This window comes from Peromyscus californicus, unplaced genomic scaffold (assembly GCF_007827085.1).
Source record: "Peromyscus californicus insignis strain IS unplaced genomic scaffold, ASM782708v3 Scaffold_5__1_contigs__length_169319896, whole genome shotgun sequence".
NCBI classification, from domain to species: Eukaryota; Metazoa; Chordata; class Mammalia; order Rodentia; family Cricetidae; genus Peromyscus; species Peromyscus californicus.
Genome location: NW_026294573.1, coordinates 33083263 through 33101558, shown reverse-complemented (window position 1 = coordinate 33101558; position 18296 = coordinate 33083263). Strand labels below are relative to the sequence as shown.

Sequence of the window (18296 nt, the reverse complement as noted above, 5' to 3'; positions counted from 1 at the left end):
CCCTCGTCTGGGAGAGACGGGAGCCGTACAGCGAGCGGGTCCCGGCGCCCAGGGGCCGGCGGCGGGCGCGAGGTGGGAGGCGCGAGCGGGGTCGCTCCTTCCCGCCGCCCCGCGCGCGCGAGCCCAACGGCCACGGCGCGCGCCACCTCGCGGCAGGAGCCTCTGGCGGGCGGGGCCGGGCAGCCCTCGCCCCCGCCCCTCGGCCGCCGCCGCCGCCGCCTCGGTGGAGCCCCCCGCCGCCCGCCGCTCGCCGCCCGCCGCCTTCTCCTCCGCGCCGCTCTCCTGAGCCGCCGCCCGCCCCTGCCGGCGTCCTCGCTCGCTCCCCGCGCAGCGGAAACATGGCGGCTGGAAGGGAGTGAGCCGCCCGCGCCCCGCGCCCCGCGCCTCGGTCGCCCCCAGGTAAGCGCCTCGCAGCCAGCGGCCGCCGGCCGAGCCCGTGCCCGGAGGAGCCGCCCACGGCGACTGGGCAGAGTGAGCCCCCGCCCCGTGACCCCGCGGCCCGCGGGCGGCTGTGTCCACCCAACCCGAGCCCCGGCGGCCTGCGCGACATCCGCTCGCTCGGGCCCAGTGTCCGCCGGCGGCGGCGGCGGCGGCGGCGGCCGCCGGCCGCGCCGGGGTCGGCTGGGGGCGCGGCGCGCGAGTGCTGGCACTGGGCCCCTTCCGAGGGGACAGCGGGGCTGGGGCGGAACCGGGGAGCCTGGCGCGGGCCCGGTGCGGAGGCTGCGGAGGGCTGAGGGGGGGGGGGGACGACGCGTCGCGGGCGAGCATCGCCCGGGTCCCGGCAGCGGCGGGGCGGGGGGGGGGGGGGGGGGGGGGGGACCGAGGGTCGAGGGCGCAGAGGGCTTGGTGCTGTCTGCCAGCGTCCCGGGGCTGGGAGAACTCCATGTGTGCCACCTGCCTGTGCCGGGAGCCTGGCCCGCACCCGCGGCTACAGCAGGTTTCCAACCTCAGACCGGGGACAAGCGGGGAGCACAGCGGGAAGGGGTTCCCGAACAGATGGGTGAACCCCTTATCATCCCAGACGCGAAGAGAACTGAGGGTCATCCAGGCTCTTCCACTCTGAGCCTGTTCGGAACGGAAGTATCTTTAAAAATCCCAAATAATACCTCACTCATTTGGCAAACCTATGAGGACGGCTCTCGATGCTAATACCGTTCCAAGGTAACTTAGCCTGGTTCTGGATGGATTTAGTGGAAAGCAACGGCTGCCTCCCGTCTTTCGGCTTCTTTTCCCCTGTGGGCAGCTGTTCAGAGTGACAATAGTAATCGTGTCCCGTGAGTCTTGTTTTGGCTAACTCCCAGTTCTTTTAGTCGTTTCTCTTACTGTGGTCTTTGATCCGCTCCTTTGATGAGCTCTAGTTTGCCCATATCGCCCTCATAGAAGAGCTTATTGTGAGCAGAGAGAACGAACTCGATCATTTCTGAAGGAAGCTCTTTGCCCCTCAAGGACTGACCTTCTTAAATAGAACGTACTCTCCCTTCCTCATTTCTCTGCTGTGTCGAACTTTAGGGGGTTGGGGGGGGGGGGGGGGGCGGGGGACGGTGAGGGAAAGCTGTCTAGTAGCATGTGTTCACCCAAGCTAAAAGAGATTCTCATCCTGTTTTGTGGTTTCTCTTCCTTTAAAAAAAAAAGTCTGTGAACACTTCATCAAGTGAGCTAATGTATATCAAATGATTTTACAATGTAATATATCACGCAAATAAGAGAGCTTATTATTTTTGCTCTAAAAAGGGCTGAGACCTAGTCTGGTGCCAAACTGCAATTTAATATTTGCTTGGAGAGAGCACTGCCTTATTACAATGAACTGTGTGCTTTTTTTCTGCCAACAGAAGGCCTCAACTTGCTGTGAAAAACAACACTTTTTGTTGCTCGTTTTAAAGCCTTCCTTTTTTTAAAAAAAAGTTTTTTTTTTTTAAGTCATTTAGCCTTGGTGGTACATAGGGTTAAAGTGCTTAAAAAGAATCTTTTATCAATTTCTTAAACCCTTGTCTAAGCAGCCCGGGCGGTGGTGGCAAATGAGTGATTTCTTAAGCCCATTAGAGAAGTGATGGCCTTGTAGATAAAATACTCAGCTCTTGTGTCTGGGACCTTATTCAAGTTCTAAGTGAAGTTTCACTGTTTTTATAACTAAGGCAAGTAGTACCAGCAGTCAGAACTGTCTTTATCTTTGTTCTTACGTCTTGAATTGGTTAGTGGTTTTAAAATTTGTAGCACAGATGTCAAAAGTTTTAAAAAAGATTTATTTTTTAATTGTGTGTGTGTGTGTGTGTGTGTGTGTGCGCGCGCGCGCGCGCGCACTTGAGTGCAGTTGCCCATGGAGGCCAGAGGAATCAGAGCACTCTACAGCTGGAGTTGTGGGCGGTTGTAAGCTGACTGACGGGTGGGTGCTAAGAGCTGAGCTTGGGTCCTCTGGAAGAGAGGTACGTGATCTTAACCACTGAGCCATTTCTCCAGCCCCGTGCATATATCAGATGTTAATTTCTGGCATGTTTGTACAAATGCTGTTTCACTTTTGTGTAAATTGGTGAAAATTGTGTAGCACCATTCTGTAGAGAACTGCATAGATACAGAAGCCTCTGAATCCTCCAGTGTAAGGATTCAAAACTCAGAAAACACTGGTGTGACCATTACAATAAAATTTAAACTTGTCTATAAAACTTTTCTATGTATAGACTACCATGTATCAGGCATTGTGTTATGTATGTATGGTGCTAAGCTGGCTACACAGAGATAAGAGACATTTCTAATCATTGTGGAGCTGGGTCAGTGCGGTGCTTACATAGGTTATCTCAATAAAAGTTAAGAACTATGCATAGAATCCTGGTTGCCTGAAAGTGAGGGCTCTTGGACTAGCCAGGAAAGAGGAAAGAAAGGCTTTGGGGAGGGATGAGCCCAGGCTCGGTGATAAGGGGCCAAGAAGAATAGAATATGCAGAAGTAAATGAAAAGTGTGAGAAGAGGAGTGACCCACGCAAAAACCACAGCATTTTGAGACTGCCAGTTTAGTGGGTGGTATTTTTTAATCACTGAAAGGATTACAGGAAAAAAAACTAGACATAGTTGAAGAAACATTAAAAATAGTCAGAGATGAAAAGAAATTTGAGAAAACCTGTGAGATCTATGTTCTATGAGGGAATGATTAGTGGAATCATTAACTGAAACAGGAAACATTTGAAGATGAGGATTTTAAAATTTAATTTTATTTATTTAGATTTAGCAATTTCTTGAATTAGAGCAGGGGGGCAATATAATGTAGAAGAAAAGAGATTGTGGTCAGAAAATGAAATATTGATTTACTATTATTAATAATAGTTGTCTGATATGGAGTATGGAGCTGTTCTAGGTGACAGCTAGGGGTGTGTGTGTGTGTGTGTACTAAAATACAACAGAAGTGAAGGTCAGTGAAGTGGAGTGTGACAGGGAGCTGTGAGCCTAGTATATATTGCCTGCATCATGTGTGGCTAGCAGAGTGATTTAGGAGGATGGGATGAGGAAAAGGGGAAAGTGTGACCCAGGTGCAGTGAAGATAAAGGACTCATTGAGGTGTAGATGACCCACAAAGCAGTGATGCAGACAGCGCTGTGGCCAGATGGCACAAACCTCAAAGGAGGAGTCTCCGCCAGGAGTGGATAAGTAATGGTTCTGTACCTTTTCCTTCTTACAGGCGGGTTCTGATCTCTTCATTTTTATTCAGGACTCACATCAATTATTGTTTGCACCAAAGAGTCTTTTCTGAGTCCTGAAAGTAAGGGCAGATCCCCTGTATTGAATCCTTTCTGCCCATATATAGTGACAAAGGGTTTTTCTCTGATGGTTGGTAGGTGAGTGGGAAACAGTTAGATAAAGCAGTGAGATTAATCCATGGTTTGGGGGCAGTTTAGGAGGGGAAAAAAGCCTAGGCTTTGGATTTAGAAAGACCAGGTTTCAAATCTAGGCTCTGTTTCTAGTCTTATGATTGTAAATGCCCTAAGCTAGAAAATAAATAAATAAAAAATTCTTATTTCATAGAGTTTCACAATGTTTACATGAAAAACAGTCACTAGAAAAGCAATTGAGTCTTCATAGATATGAAGTAAATATTAATTTTCTTATTCCCACTTTTAATGGGCTTATGCTCTGCTTGCAGAAATAAAGCTTTTTTCCTCTACACGTCAAAATTATTAGACAGAGTACAATAAATACTCTTTTACCTTAGGGAGGTAAAAGTAGAGTAGTGTAGTGGTTCAGAGGAGAGAGCAATAATTTTTCAACATCTGGAAACAAGTTTAGTCTTCACATTCAAAATAAATTTTCTTTGGACCCTGGAGATCAAATTTTAGTAGATTAAATAATAATTATGTCTAGCTACCAAGTATTTCAAGTATAGAGTACTTTTTAAGATTATTAGCTTTGACACAAATTTGAATATGGTATCTAAGTCAATAATGAGATATGTGACTAGCGCGATGGACTGGACTGTTCTGTGAAAGCCTTGACATTATTGAGTTTGGAATTGCTTCTAGATCTATTAGTGAGCAATGGGTTGTACATTCTCTCTACCTCCTCAGTTTACTATGTGTTCATTTATAGACATTAATTCAGAAGTTCAGATTTTTGTCTGAAGTAAATAAATTCCACATTTGAAAATAAGTTCCCATGTAGGTCAATTTCAGGTTAATGAAGAAACTATTGTGGTTTGTTTTGAAGCTGTAGTTTAATCCTTGCAATGATCTTGTTTGGTAGATAGGCTCAGTCAAACTCTGGATTTTATTGGTGAAAGATTCTCTTTCCCACTGTACTGATTTAGAGTTAAAAGGAAGCTCAGATCTCTCAGTGTTGCTAAATATTAACTGCATAGAGGCAGGTTGCTTTGATTCTCAGATGCTTCTTTCTAAAATGGGGGAAGGTCTAACTATAAGGTTGAACTGAAGGAGTTTGTCATTGGTCACATAAGGTGCTGAAAGGGTCCCTCATCTATCAAGGACTTTCTAGAGTTAATTGTTCTGATAACTTCATGGTTGGATAAATCCAGCAACTCTAGGTCTCCCAGCCTCTTCAATCATTTGTCATCTTTGGTATTCTTAGTCTCGTCTGGCCTGACTTCCTCTTCCTCTTTCTCCTAAACCATATTCTCTTCTTCTCCTCAAACATTTTTACATCTTCTCCTGTGTTGTTGACCATTTCGGGGCTGGTGGTGTGTTTGTCCCCCAGAGTCCTGGCAGGGGTTTAGAAATTGTTCTGTAACCTTTTAAATACAGCTCTTTCTCCTATAACCATCTCAATGGGAGAGTTGAGAATACCTAATTTTTCTGTCACCACTATTTCCAGACCATGTGTTTTCTTTCTTGTTAAAATGCCCATGACTTTCTGGAATAGATGATATATTGCCCTTGTTAGATCTTCTTTATCATTTAGGACCTGGCACACACTATCATCTGTTACTCTTTTCATTCTGAGTGACTTCTGTGTATGATCATATGGATGATTTTTTCTCTAAAACATTGGCTTTTTCTGCTCAAGAGATCATCTCTATATCCATTCCATTGCCCTGTGTCACCTTTTATCACCTAGAGCTGGCCCACCTCTGAAATGATAAATGAAGGTATGCAGCTTTCTGCAGAATTTCTCCTTTACCTGCAGGGCCTTTGGTTATCCTCACTGGATCCATTCCTTGATCTTCCCACTCCCTTCCCTTTCCAGTTTTCTTTCATATACTTTTTTATTCACTCTCTCGCCATTACCCTCTAGTACCATGCTCCATTTTTTTGTCCCTGTCTGGCTGACTCAAACTAACCTCTCTATTGTCTATATGAGTTTAACTGAATCTGAGACAAGCCACACTGTTACACTGATTGCTGTCATTGGGCCTTTGCTACATACTTATCTATTTGCCCTATGTTCTCTGATGTCATGTGTAAAAAATACCCTCTTTTCAGGCTTCCGACCTCCTTAATTCCTCCTCTCTAAATCTCAACCTATGGCCAGTTGCTTAAAAGGGGTTTAACAAAGTTGCTTTAAACTACATATCTGTGTTTTCCTGCATCTTCTGTTTGCCTAAGCTAAATCTCCGAGCCCTGTCTTTTCATAGTCTTTAACCTCTTTCTTCTGACGTCACACACACACACACACACACACACACACACACACACACACACACACACACATCTTATCAATGAAATAAATCTTGTAAATTGCTTACCCTTTATAAACATAAGTTCTATACACTGGGTATATAAACTTTCTCACCTTTATTCTTTATTACATTTTATTTTAGGTGTGTGTGTGTGTGTGTGTGTGTGTGTGTGTGTGTGTGTGTGTGTGTGTTAGTACACATGTGAAGGTCAGAGGTCCTGGGATTTGAACTCATGTCATCAGGCTTGGCAGCAAGCATCTTTACATGCTGAGCCATCTTTCAGGCCCTCCACCTTTATGTTTTCACTGTACCTTAACTTAATAAGGTTCAGTTTCCTTATCTGAAAATGAGGATAATAGGTACCTATTAGGTGTTATAGCATCTCAAGATTTCTGTTTTATTTTTTTTCATAGTCTGTATGAAGGAGCTCTGTACAATGTCTGGCACATTGTAGGACTGTTATATGTTACATTCATGCATATGTTAATTATTACTGCTTACATCAATTTCTCAAGTATTAGTGAGATAATAGTCTTCTTACTTCAAAAATAAAAGAAACAAATTTAAAGGTTTAGGAATTTGTCCCGGTTACCACAGTAAAGTGGCAGAGACTCTGGGACTTCTCTAGTCAAGGTTACAATTTCCTCCTTGGTGCTAAAGTGGGCAAAGGTATTAAAAGCAGCAGGTTTCAGCCTTAGCAAGATTTTACTTTTGTGATATCCCCTCTTTGCTAAAACATTTTCTTTTCCGCCTGGGTTTCAGTGCCCTTCAGTGTTTGGGTACCTTGCTGGCTCCATCACTGCATGCAGTGTTTAGGTGAGAACTTCTCTCCCCTTACCTGCCCTCCACCACACTCCTAACAAGCAACTGCTCACTTGGTTTCCAAATGCACCTGCATGCTCAGGACTCAGACCCTTTTGCAGTGCTGATATTTCTTCTGAGTGTTAGCCTGTGTTTAACTACTCACATGTGCTTCACAAACAGCTGTCAGTCAGTAAGCCAACTTGTTTTCGGCATTTGTTACAATAGCCCTAGCAAATTAATACCTACCTCAGAGTAGTTAGTGTCCAGTTCTGCCTAGGAGTCACAGAAGGAAGGAAGAAGGTAGGGAAGGACAGATGATTATAACTGCAGAATATTGGTGAATGTTGTTGTATACATCTTTTTAAATTTGAAGTGTATACTAATCTTGTCAATGGGATGCCAGACGTTGTCAACAACATTTTCTGATAAAGAACTGAGTGCAGATGGAGGAAATGGTGTGCCCAGTTTCGAGCAGCTAGGAAGTGTCAGAATGACTCCTCGAAACCAGAGTGCTTTATCCAGAGTGACTCGCTGCCTCTTTTGACCTCTTTCTGAAAACTTGGTGCATACTATTGAACCTCATGGTGGTTCTCCTGAAAGTCATTGTGAATTAATTTTCTTAATTTTTGATGCTATAAAGGCTGCTGTCTTAGTTTTACCCTCTGTGTTTGTTATAAGTATTATTCACTCTTTTAAATGAAAGCATATACACGTATTTTCATTTTATCCACAATGGTTTTTACTGCTTAGCTTATTATAGCCACACTCCCAAGTGCTTTCTTAGAATCTTTTATTAAAGTTGCTTTGCACCATGCTTACTGTGCTAGCTAATTTTATGTTACTTGACAGAATCTAGAGAGAATCATTTGGGAAGAGGGAACCTCAGTTGAGAAAATGCTCCCACCAGATTAACCTGTGAGTAAGCCTGTGGTGCATTTTCTCAATTGATGATTGATGTGGGAGGGCCCAACTGACTATGAGCAGTGCCATCCCTGAGCAGGTGGCCCTGGATGGTATAAGAGAGCAGGCTAAGCAAGCCATAGTGAGCAAGCCAACAAGCAGCATCCTACCATGGCCTCTCTATCAGTTCCTGCCTCCAGGTCCTGCCTTGACTTCCTCTGATAATGGCCTGTGATAAGGAAGTGTAGGATGAAATAAACCCTGACCTCCCCAGTTGCTTTTGGTCAGTGTTTTATCACAGCAGTAGAAAACCTAACTAAAACACTTACATAAACATTTCCTCTGCAGCATTCTAACATGGTGGAAATGAGACTATTTTAACCATTGTGTCCTGTTAAGTATGATAGAAAGCAGAAGAGCCAATATATTCATTCTTGAACAGATAATTTAGAAGTTTAGACTTCCAATTCTTAGTGAAATTCTGTCCTAAAAAAAAAAAAGAATTTAGGAGTATAAAAACTTATATGAAGGATTAAAGGATCATAATCCCCAAGTTAGAGAATATTTGAGTTTATACAGAATATTTTATTTTTCCAGGCTTCATTTGTTCATTAATCCAGCAAATATTTATTTTTGTCTAATAAATATTTGTTTGTGTCCAGACACTGCTATGACCCATGCTATGTGTCTTAGTTAGGGTTACTATTGCTGTGATGAAACAGTGAGGGCAGGAACTCACACAGGGCGGGAACCTGGAAGCAGGAGCTGATGCAGAGGCCATCGAGGAATGCTGCTTACTGGCTTGCTCCTCATGGCTTGTTCAGCCTGCTTTCTTATAGAACCCAGGACCACTAGCCCAGGGTGGCAGCACCCACAAAATGGGCTGGGCCCTCTCCCATTGATCACTAATTAAGAAAATGCCTTATAACAGGATCTCATGGAGGCATTTTCACAGTTGAGGCTCCCTCCTCTCTGACGACTCTAGCTTGTGTCAAATTGACATAAAACTAGCCAGGACACTATGATAAAGATGGATGCCATAATTTTAAAAATTAAAAGATAAGTCATAGAGTTGAAAAATATATTTATGGTACACTTAATAGCCAATATTAGTAATAAAAAATCCCTCAGTGTATTAAAACAAGACAAATCCATAGACATATATAGATGTTTCTTAGCCATCTGGACAAATTAAATTCTTATAAAATGCCATTTTACACCCTTCAAATTGGCAAAAATGAAGCCTTGCAATATCAAAAATTAGTGGAGATGGAGAACTAAAAGAACTCTTGAATAGTGTTGGTGAGACTAGTAATTATACAACCACACAGAAAACAAGTTTGCCAACACCTGTTAAAAGTAAAATGCTTCACCCATAAAGCCTCAACAGCATGGCTGCCTAAACATGAGTCAAACAAGGACAGCAATAGACATGCTAACATGGCCAGAGGGGTGGGATGGCAGGTGAAGGAGTAGGGAAGTCCAGAAGACCTCCACACTATTCAAAGAACTACAGACAACTAAGTAATGCTGAAAGTGGGAGAAATAGTCTTTCCTAGGCAAGAGGACACCAATTGATTATCTAATACCAAATGATCAGCTCTGAAAACATACGTAGGAATAACATTATACAGACTAAGCAGGTTGTATTTATGTATTTAGGAATATACATGTACATATATGTATGTAACAACAATTAATGAAGAAAGGCCATGAGTTTGAAATGGAATAGGAGGGGTATATGAGAGGAAGGAAAGGGAAAGGAGAAATAATGTAATTATATTTTTTATATTCTCTCATATATTACATCCCGACTGCAGTTTCCCCTTCTTCCTCTCCTCTAGTTCCTCCTCCAACTTCCCCTCTTCCCCAGATCTACTCCTCTGTTTCCCTTCAGAAAAGGACAGACCTCCCAGGGATATCAACCAAACACCGCATCTCAGATTGCAATAAGCCTAGGCACTTCCCCTCATATTATGGCTGGGTGAGGCAACCTAGTAGGAGGAAGAGGGTCCTAAAAGCCGGCAAAAGAGTCAGAGGGCCCCTGCTCCCACTATTAGGAGTCACCACAAGAAGGCCAATCTACACAAACATAATATATACTCAGAAGGCCTAGGTCAGACCCATGCAGGCCCCCTGATTGTTGGTTCAGTCTCTGGGAGCCCCTGGGAGCCCTGGTTAGTTGATTCTGTTGGTTTCCTTGTAGTGTCCTTGACCCCTCTGGTTCCTCCAATCCTTTCTTCCCCCCTTTCACAGGATTCCCCAAGCTCCCCCTAGTGTTTGGCTGTGGGTCTCTGCATCTGCTCCTATCATTTGAAGGATGAAGCCTCTGTAATGACGATTATGCTAGGTTCCTGTCTACAGGTATAACAAAGTATCATTAGGAATCATTTTGTTGACTTTTCCCCCCCTTCCAGTTGTTTTTGGTTCTGTCCTAGGTCTCTGGGCTATCTAGCTTCATTGGTTGGCCATTCCCGCAATTTCTGCCCCACCTTTACCCCACCACATCTTGCAGGCAGAACAAATTATAGGTTGAAGGTTTTGTGGCTGGGAATGTAACTATATTATTTTATATATTATATATATTATATTATAAACTCAAAAAAATAAATGAAATGATTAAAAAAACAGAAAAAAGAAATACAAAAATATTCACATATGATTATAGCAAAAATAAAACTAAGGTCAGGCATGGTGGCACATGCCTTTAATCTTAGCACTTGGAAGGCAGAGGCAGGTGGATCCCTGTGAATTCAAGACCAGCCTGGTCTACATAGCAAGTTCCAGGACAGCCAGGGCTACATAGAAAGATCTTGTCTCAAAAACAAACAAAAACCTAGTTCAAATATCTTTCAATAAAAAATGAAAATACTGACACTTTACCTAATATAATCACATATGATAATTAAAATTAATGAATTTGAGTAAATCTCATAAAAGTTTGAGTATATAGTAAGTTTCATAAAATAAGTATATAAAGCTTAAGTTGTATTTCAAATGTGTAGTGAATTATACTTTAAAAATCTGATCTTTACCAAGTGAGTTCCAGGAAAGGCGCAAAGCTACACAGAGAAACCCTGTCTCGAAAAAACCAAAAAAAAAAAAAAAAAATCTGATCTTACCATTTGTGTTTTAAATAACAATATACATCCCTTTTTATGAGTGTAGCACAGGAGGAAGATAGCAGAAGTATAAAAAGATATAATGAAATTGAATCATATAAAATTTCTGGTTTTGTAAGTCTGAAATAGCCTAATGCAGGCTGTTTTAAATTACCCAAACTCTATGAATCAAACATAACAAGTGCTGTGGTCGAAACACATTCAAATCACTATGAGAACACAAAGGTGAGGACAGCAGTCTGCCAGGGCAGACAAGGCAGAGGACCCTTGGGACCTCTAGTGAGAACAGCATAGGAACTCCGAGAAAGAGATTATGAAAAGACAACTTTTCAGATAGGAAGAGCTAAAGACCCTTTGGAATGGAATAGTGGAGCCAAAGAAATGCCTTGGAGGAAGGGATTAAGAGGAAGAACAGGTAGAGCATTACCAATCTGTTTAGCACTAAACAGCTGCCTAGAACTTAAAACAGTCTGCCCAAGGTGACAAAGTTGGCTAATGGTAAAACTGAGATTTGAACTTTGACAACCTGGGACCAGAGTCTAGGCATATGGTCAATAAGCTTATAAGCAAAATTAGTAGGAAATGGTGTTTTGGTGTCAAGGGAACAACAGTAAGTTTAAAGAGAATAGTCAAAGGTGTGAAAAACCCAAGGTGGTCAAAACAGAAATATTAAAAAGACAGCATTGACTTTAAAAAAGTCATATGATTTAAGGACACACAAGATAATAGCTCTCTCAGAATACTAATTATTCAACCTACCAGTTCTCTGGATTGGTGAATATGATTATAATTCAATTTAATTGAGGCCGGGCGGTGGTGGCGCACGCCTTTAATCCCAGCACTCAGGAGGCAGAGCCAGGCAGATCTCTGTGAGTTCGAGGCCAGCCTGGGCTACCAAGTGAGTTCCAGGAGAGGCGCAAAGCTACACAGAGAAACCCTGTCTCGAAAAACCAAAAAAAAAAAAAAAAAATCAATTTAATTGAGAAGATGATGGAGTTATATATTTTTCAAAAGAGATCTCTATATTTAAGTGCCAGTGTGTCAACATGAAGAAAGGAATTTTTATCCTTTGCAATCTGTCATCATAGTTTCTCTTAGATAACCAAAATTGATTAGCTAAACAAAATTGACAATTTGTTTACTCTGTACTTGTAGCTGGAAGTTTTCCTGTGTCCTGCCTGGTCTAGCAGCCGCTCAGACCCACATAAACACACAGAGGCTTATATCAATTACGAATTGCATTGCCGTGGCCTATGGCTCATTTTTCTTGCTAGATAGCTCTTATAACTAAACTCAGCCCATTTCTATTAATCTATATGTTGTCATGTATTCTGTGGCTTTACCTGTGTGCCATTACATGCTGCTCTCTGGATGGTGGGATGGTGTCTCCCCTGTCTCTCCTTTCTCTTCCTCCTCTCTCTCTTGGATTTTCCCACCTGGCTCCATCCTGCCCTGCCATAGGCCAATGCAGCTTTAATTATCAACCAATCAGAGCAACACATTCACAGCATACAGAAAGACACCCCACAGCATGTACCTTCTGATTTTTAGCAAAAATGGAACTTACCCTGTTGTTTTTAGTGGATTTCAAGACAAAGTAAAGGGTTTCCAGATACTCTCAAGAGCATTTCAGCCTTAAATACTTTACAGATGAGAGGATGAAAGAGAACTTAAAAGCAGAGTTTAACAATCTGGAAATGAGGGTCTGGGTTGATGATTCAGTGACTAAGAATGTGTATTGCTCTTACAGAAGACCTGAATTCAGTGCCCAGAACCTAGACTGGATAGATTACTGCTTCCTATAACTCCAGTTCCAGAAGGATCCAATGCCTCTGGTTTCTGAGGACACCTGCACTGGTGTGCACCCGCCCCCCAATACACCTAATTAGAAAAACAAAACCTCAATGATCTGAAAATTGTTGTATGACTTGATAGTTAGAAAGTCCCTCTTCAATCCTAGTCTTCCATTTGCTGGATCTGTGATTTAGGCAAGGACATTATAATAGTGATATCTAAGATCTCTTCTAACTCAAGTTCTGGGACTGTTAAATCAGTTGTTCAATGGTAAAACTATTCCCAAAGAAAGGAATAGCTTGACAAGAGCATGAAAGCTAGAATCTGGTTCTATTGACTCTTGGCCCAAAATCTGATAAATGAATCATCAGGTATTTGATTGGCAGCTGTATTATCAGGCACAAATTAGTTATATGAGAAAAAAAAAGTCTTGGGAAATTTTTTCAGAGTTTATCCAATGTATTTAAGTGGCAACCAGATCTTTTCCACATAAGGTACTATACTAAGAAGGAGAATGACTTTTCTTGAGTATCTTCCAAATACATAAAAACATTTTCACTAACTGCATATAAGTATTATTAGTTCTATTTATATGTAAAAACAACAACAACAACAACAAAAAGACCCAGAGACTCAGATATTTGGCCACAATTAAGAAATGTATGAGTAGGACATAGTTTCCAACACAGGCCAGCCTGACTTTACCCCATTGCCTTTTCCATTTACCATGTACACTACCTCCAGCAGTGTTCTATAATTTTAGGACTTTATCAGTCCATTTATGAGAGTTAGCACATATATGTTTATTGAGTATATATTATTTCATCGATCAGTATAGGCAAACTACAATCCTGATGCTATAGTTTGGGTCTTAAATATCCTCCCCAAAGGCCCATTTGTTAAAGACTTAGTCCCCAAATTGATGCTTTTGGAAGCTACTGGAACCTTTAAAATATAGGCTGACTGGGAGGTCCCTGGGCTATTGGGGGCATGCCCTCAAAAGCAATAATGGGATCTCAGTATCTCCTCTCATGTTTTTCTTGCTTCCTGCCATGAAGTGGACAGCTTTGCACTGTGACCATGCTGATTTTCTTTGCCACAGGCCCAGAATGACAGGGCCAATTGAATATGGGTTGAATTCTCTAAATAATTCTCCAAAATAAATATTTTCTCATTAGTAGATTGTCTCAGGTATTTGTTAGAATGACAGAAAATTGATTAACATCTAAAGAGAAGAATGAAATGATTCAGTGAGTCAATCAAGATTATTTGTGTTTGTGTGGTGGTGCCCATGCAAGACGGTATGCATGCATGTGGAGGCCAGAGGCAAACCTCAGCAATACTGTCTATCTTATTTCTGAGACAGGGTCTTTCAGTGGTCTCGGACTCACCTGTTAGGCTAGGCTGCGTGGCCTGCTGGCTGGCAAACCTGTGGATTCTCCTGTTTTTGCTTTCCAGTGCTGTTCTAAGTTCACATCACCATGTCTAGCTTTTTTTATTTTTTAAATGTGGGTTCTAGGGATTAGAACTTGCTTCATGGAAAGCAGTATACCAATTGAGTCATTTCCTCAGCTTGAGGTTGATTTTGAATTTGAGAAAATGTATGATTTGTTCCTTTTTAAAAGAGTCAGTGCTCATGTTTTAGTAAGTTCCAAAATTTCTGTACCCTTTCAGCCTTCAGTCTGCACCCACTTCCCCATCTCAACCAGTCCTTTACACACTGTTTCCTCATGACACAAAGGAGGATTAGATGGTTTCTTCCCTTGGGTGACTTTGTTACCAGTTAACTGTCTGGGGTCCTTTTGCTGTACTAGGATAAAAATCGTGGTTAGGCAAAGCAAAGCTCAAGTGCTAGTTTTTGGCGGCTTTGGAATCTTTTGACATTTGGCAGCAGAGGGCATGGCAGTAGACAGGTAGAGAAGAAGCAGCAGACAGTACCTTCTAGTGTTACCGCTTTCCTGCAGCCTTCAGGAAACCAGCCCCTTAGCTCTACAATGTTCCAGCTCCCTTGTAGGCCTAGGAAGTTGAGATCCTTGTCCTTAGCAGTCATCAGTGTTAGAGATCCTGGCCTGGGATGTCTGAGACCACTGGCTTCCTAAGGGCTTGTTAGCTCAAGAACTCCTTATGACCTGTTCTTTGTCAGCCTCAAGTCTGTCCTCTTTCTACTTCCACCATTCTCCTTGTTCCTGCCCTGGATGGCCTCTTGTCACTGTGGCCCCTTTCCCAGTTGCTGCTGTTGAGGAGGTGGCTGCCACTGCGTTTCTGCTGCTTTTGTTGTCATTGCTGCTTCTGCTGCACTTGACCACCCGTCTTGTGGCCCTGTCTCTATACAGACAGCTGATCTGCTTTTGCCTTCAGAGTCCTGGCTGTGCTCTGCCACTACCTTTCTGCTGCCTTGCTGTTACTGCATCTGCATTTTGCTACTTCTTTCTTTCTGTTACTAGCTCACCCCCACCACTAAAAGTAGACAAGAAAAGGCCACCCAAGAAGTTTTAATTGCACCTAATTTTTGCAGTGGCAGATGAATTGTCTCCCAGCCAACTTACCAAGTAACCAAACTCCTTGCTCATAAACCAGAGAATAGGTGTTTGCACCAACCCTAGCAAATCTGGCATTCAGATGAAGGTTTTTTTACACCAATTGCAGCACTGTCTTTTCATCACCTGTCACAGTAGTCCCACCAAGAAAAGTGCTCCCTCTTCTGCCTTTGTTGGAAATGGTTATAGGGTCATCTGGAGTTCACTGAGGCTTGTAATAGCAAAAGGACAGATACAAACTGAAATAGTCCTGGCTAAGGCTGCATCTTCAGGAGCCAGAGCAATCAGCTACAGTCTTTGTGCAGTTTTTTTTTTCCCCAAAGTGTCCATGGAGTGTTGGAAACAGCTAGTGTTCCTTTAAGAGTGGTCTGGCTGTTTGAGCCCCTTTTCAGCAGCCAGGGAAGCAAGGCAAGTTCAATTATAGGGTCACATTGCCACATCCCTTAATAACTTTGTTCATTTACAGCAAAGTGAGCATCAGAGATGCTTACAATAAGATCTTTTTTAAAACATATTTTATGTGTATAGGAGCTTTGCTTGCATGTCTATGTGATTCATGTGTGTTTGGTGCCTGCAGATGCCAGAAGGCTTTGGATCACCTGGAACTAGAGTTGCAGACCATTTTAAGCTGCTATATGGATGCTGGGAATTAAACTCTGGTCCTCTGGAAAAGCAATCAGTATTCTTTTTTTTTTTTTTTTTTTTTTTTTTTGGTTTTTCGAGACAGGGTTTCTCTGTGTAGCTTTGCGCCTTTCCTGGATCTCGCTCTGTAGACCAGGCTGGCCTCGAACTCACAGAGATCCACCTGGCTCTGCCTCCCGAGTGCTGGGATTAAAGGCGTGCGCCACCACCGCCCGGCTGCAATCAGTATTCTTAACCACTGAACCATTTCTCTAGCCCCTGCAATAAAATCTTAAAGAACTTACTTAACACTAATGATGACTTTAGCAGATATTTTTATGTGTGTACCTGTTCATGTGTATGTATTGGAAGGTGTGTGCATATGTATAGGCCAGAGATTAGTTTGTGTGTGTGTTCTTCAATTGGCCTTCCGCCTTATTTTTTGAGACAGTCTCTCACTGAACCTGAAACTCACAGATTTGACTAGACTGGCTAGGTAGCAAGCTATAAGGAGTCTCCCCTCTCTGCCTTCCCAGCACTAGGAGTACAGGTACATAGCACCACACTTGGCTTTTTATGTGAATGTTAGGGATCAAACTCAGGAACTCCTGCTTGTACAGTAATCACTTTATAGACTAAGCCATCTCTTTAGTTCCCAGCTTTAACCAGTTTCAACAGTATTTTAACAGTGCTTAATAACTTGCCTGGTGCTCCAGAGAGAGATATATTTCCCTTATCTGTCTCAAGTTTTTTATTCAACGGAGAGGAACTTCACTTCAGTGTTCTTCCTTACCAAGCCTATAACCCTAGTCTCCTCATGACAAGGGCATCAAACAAATCCTAGCTGAAGTCCAGTCTGAAAAGTAGCTGTTCAGCACTCCTAAAAAATGTGTACATGATCAAACAAGGGAAGTCTGAGACACTATTGAGCCAAGACAAGCTTAAGAAGATGTAGCAACTAAATGTATTGTAATCACCTGGATGTCATCTTGGAACAAAAAGAGTGTGTTAGGTAAAAACTAAGGAAGTGTGTGACTCAAGTATTAGCTTTATAATTAATAGAGTATTGGCATTAGTTTATTAATTGTAACAGATATGCAGACAAGATATTAAAAACTAGGAAACTGGGCTGGAGAGATGGCTCAGCGGTTAAGAGCGGTTAAGAGCACTGCTCTGCCAGAGGTCCTGAGTTCAATTCCCAGCAACCACATGAGATCTGGTGCCTTCATCTGGCCTGCAGGGACCCATGCAGACAGGAAATTGTATATGTAAGAAATAAATAAATAAATCTTTAAAAAAAAAACAACTAGGAAACTGAGTGCAAAGTACATGTTGAACTACCTGTACAGTTTCCCATAAATCTAAAACTGTTCAAATAAAGGATTAGATGCTATTTATTTGAGACTTAATTAAAACATATTTCTTCATAAATGATATGCCAAGTGGTTGACTCATTTTATGGGTCTGCCAAACTTCAATCTATAGATAGATTTATGTGCCAGAGTTTATGTTAACTGGATATCATATAAATTTTCTCACATTCATGTCATACATGTAGCTGTCAAATATATGCCAAGTGCAGGTCAACAGAAAGCATTCAGACAAATATAAAAAATTCTTACCATATATTATTGCTTCTTAAATGAAAACACAGTGCCATTTTTGGCAGGATTGTGAATATGTCCCCAAATCCTCCAACTCTGAATTCAGATTTCCATCGCACCTGCAGCTGACTTAAAGCAGCTTTAATTAATGACCAAGCAAGTATGTGTTGAGCATGGGCAAATCCTGTTGAGCCAGTGGGTAGGGTTTGTTTTTTTTTTATGTTGACCTTGATACTTAAGTTGTTACACTGACTTCTTGAGAACTGTTAGTTTGAATTTTTGAAATGTTTTATCTTTATTTTTCCTACTGTTATTTTATTTCACTTGTTTAACTTAAAAACAAGATAGGGACTGTATAGCCTAATGGTAGAACACTTGCTTAGTATATGTGAGGCCCTGAGTTTGATTTCTAGAATGAATGAGTGAATGAATGATTGAAATGAAAGATGAGGTAAAAATTAAATCAGCACAATTTCTTTTAAATTCAGTGAAAGTTTTGAATATATTTGTTTTGAAATGTAAATGTAAAATAATTGGCTTTATTTTATTTATTAGCATGCATGGATTTTACACATTGATGTGTTCAGTGTGATATTTCCAGCCCAGCCCTCTTTTTGTCTAGCTGATCCCCTTCCTCACCCTCTAGAAATCACTCTTTCTTCTGTAGTCAAGACTACCATCTTTCCCTTTTCTTTTACTTTTTTAACCTCCCACAGCTGAAAGAGAACATGTGGTACTTGTCTTTCCGTCCGGCCTTATTTCACTCAGTGTCTTCCCGTTTCGTCTATTTTGTTGCAGATTTC

The 18296-nt window shown here is 41.9% G+C and overlaps 1 protein-coding gene across 3 annotated transcripts in view; it reads left to right on the top strand.

The window, feature by feature from the left end:
- The first annotated feature begins 222 nt into the window (after positions 1-222).
- Positions 223-18296, top strand: part of Scmh1 (Scm polycomb group protein homolog 1) — a 161561-nt gene continuing 143487 nt past the window's right edge. For all 3 annotated transcript variants that reach the window (XM_052717966.1, XM_052717964.1, XM_052717965.1), the window contains exon 1: positions 223-399. The gene's annotated coding sequence lies outside the window, so the exon portion shown is untranslated. The remainder of the gene's footprint in view (positions 400-18296) is intronic.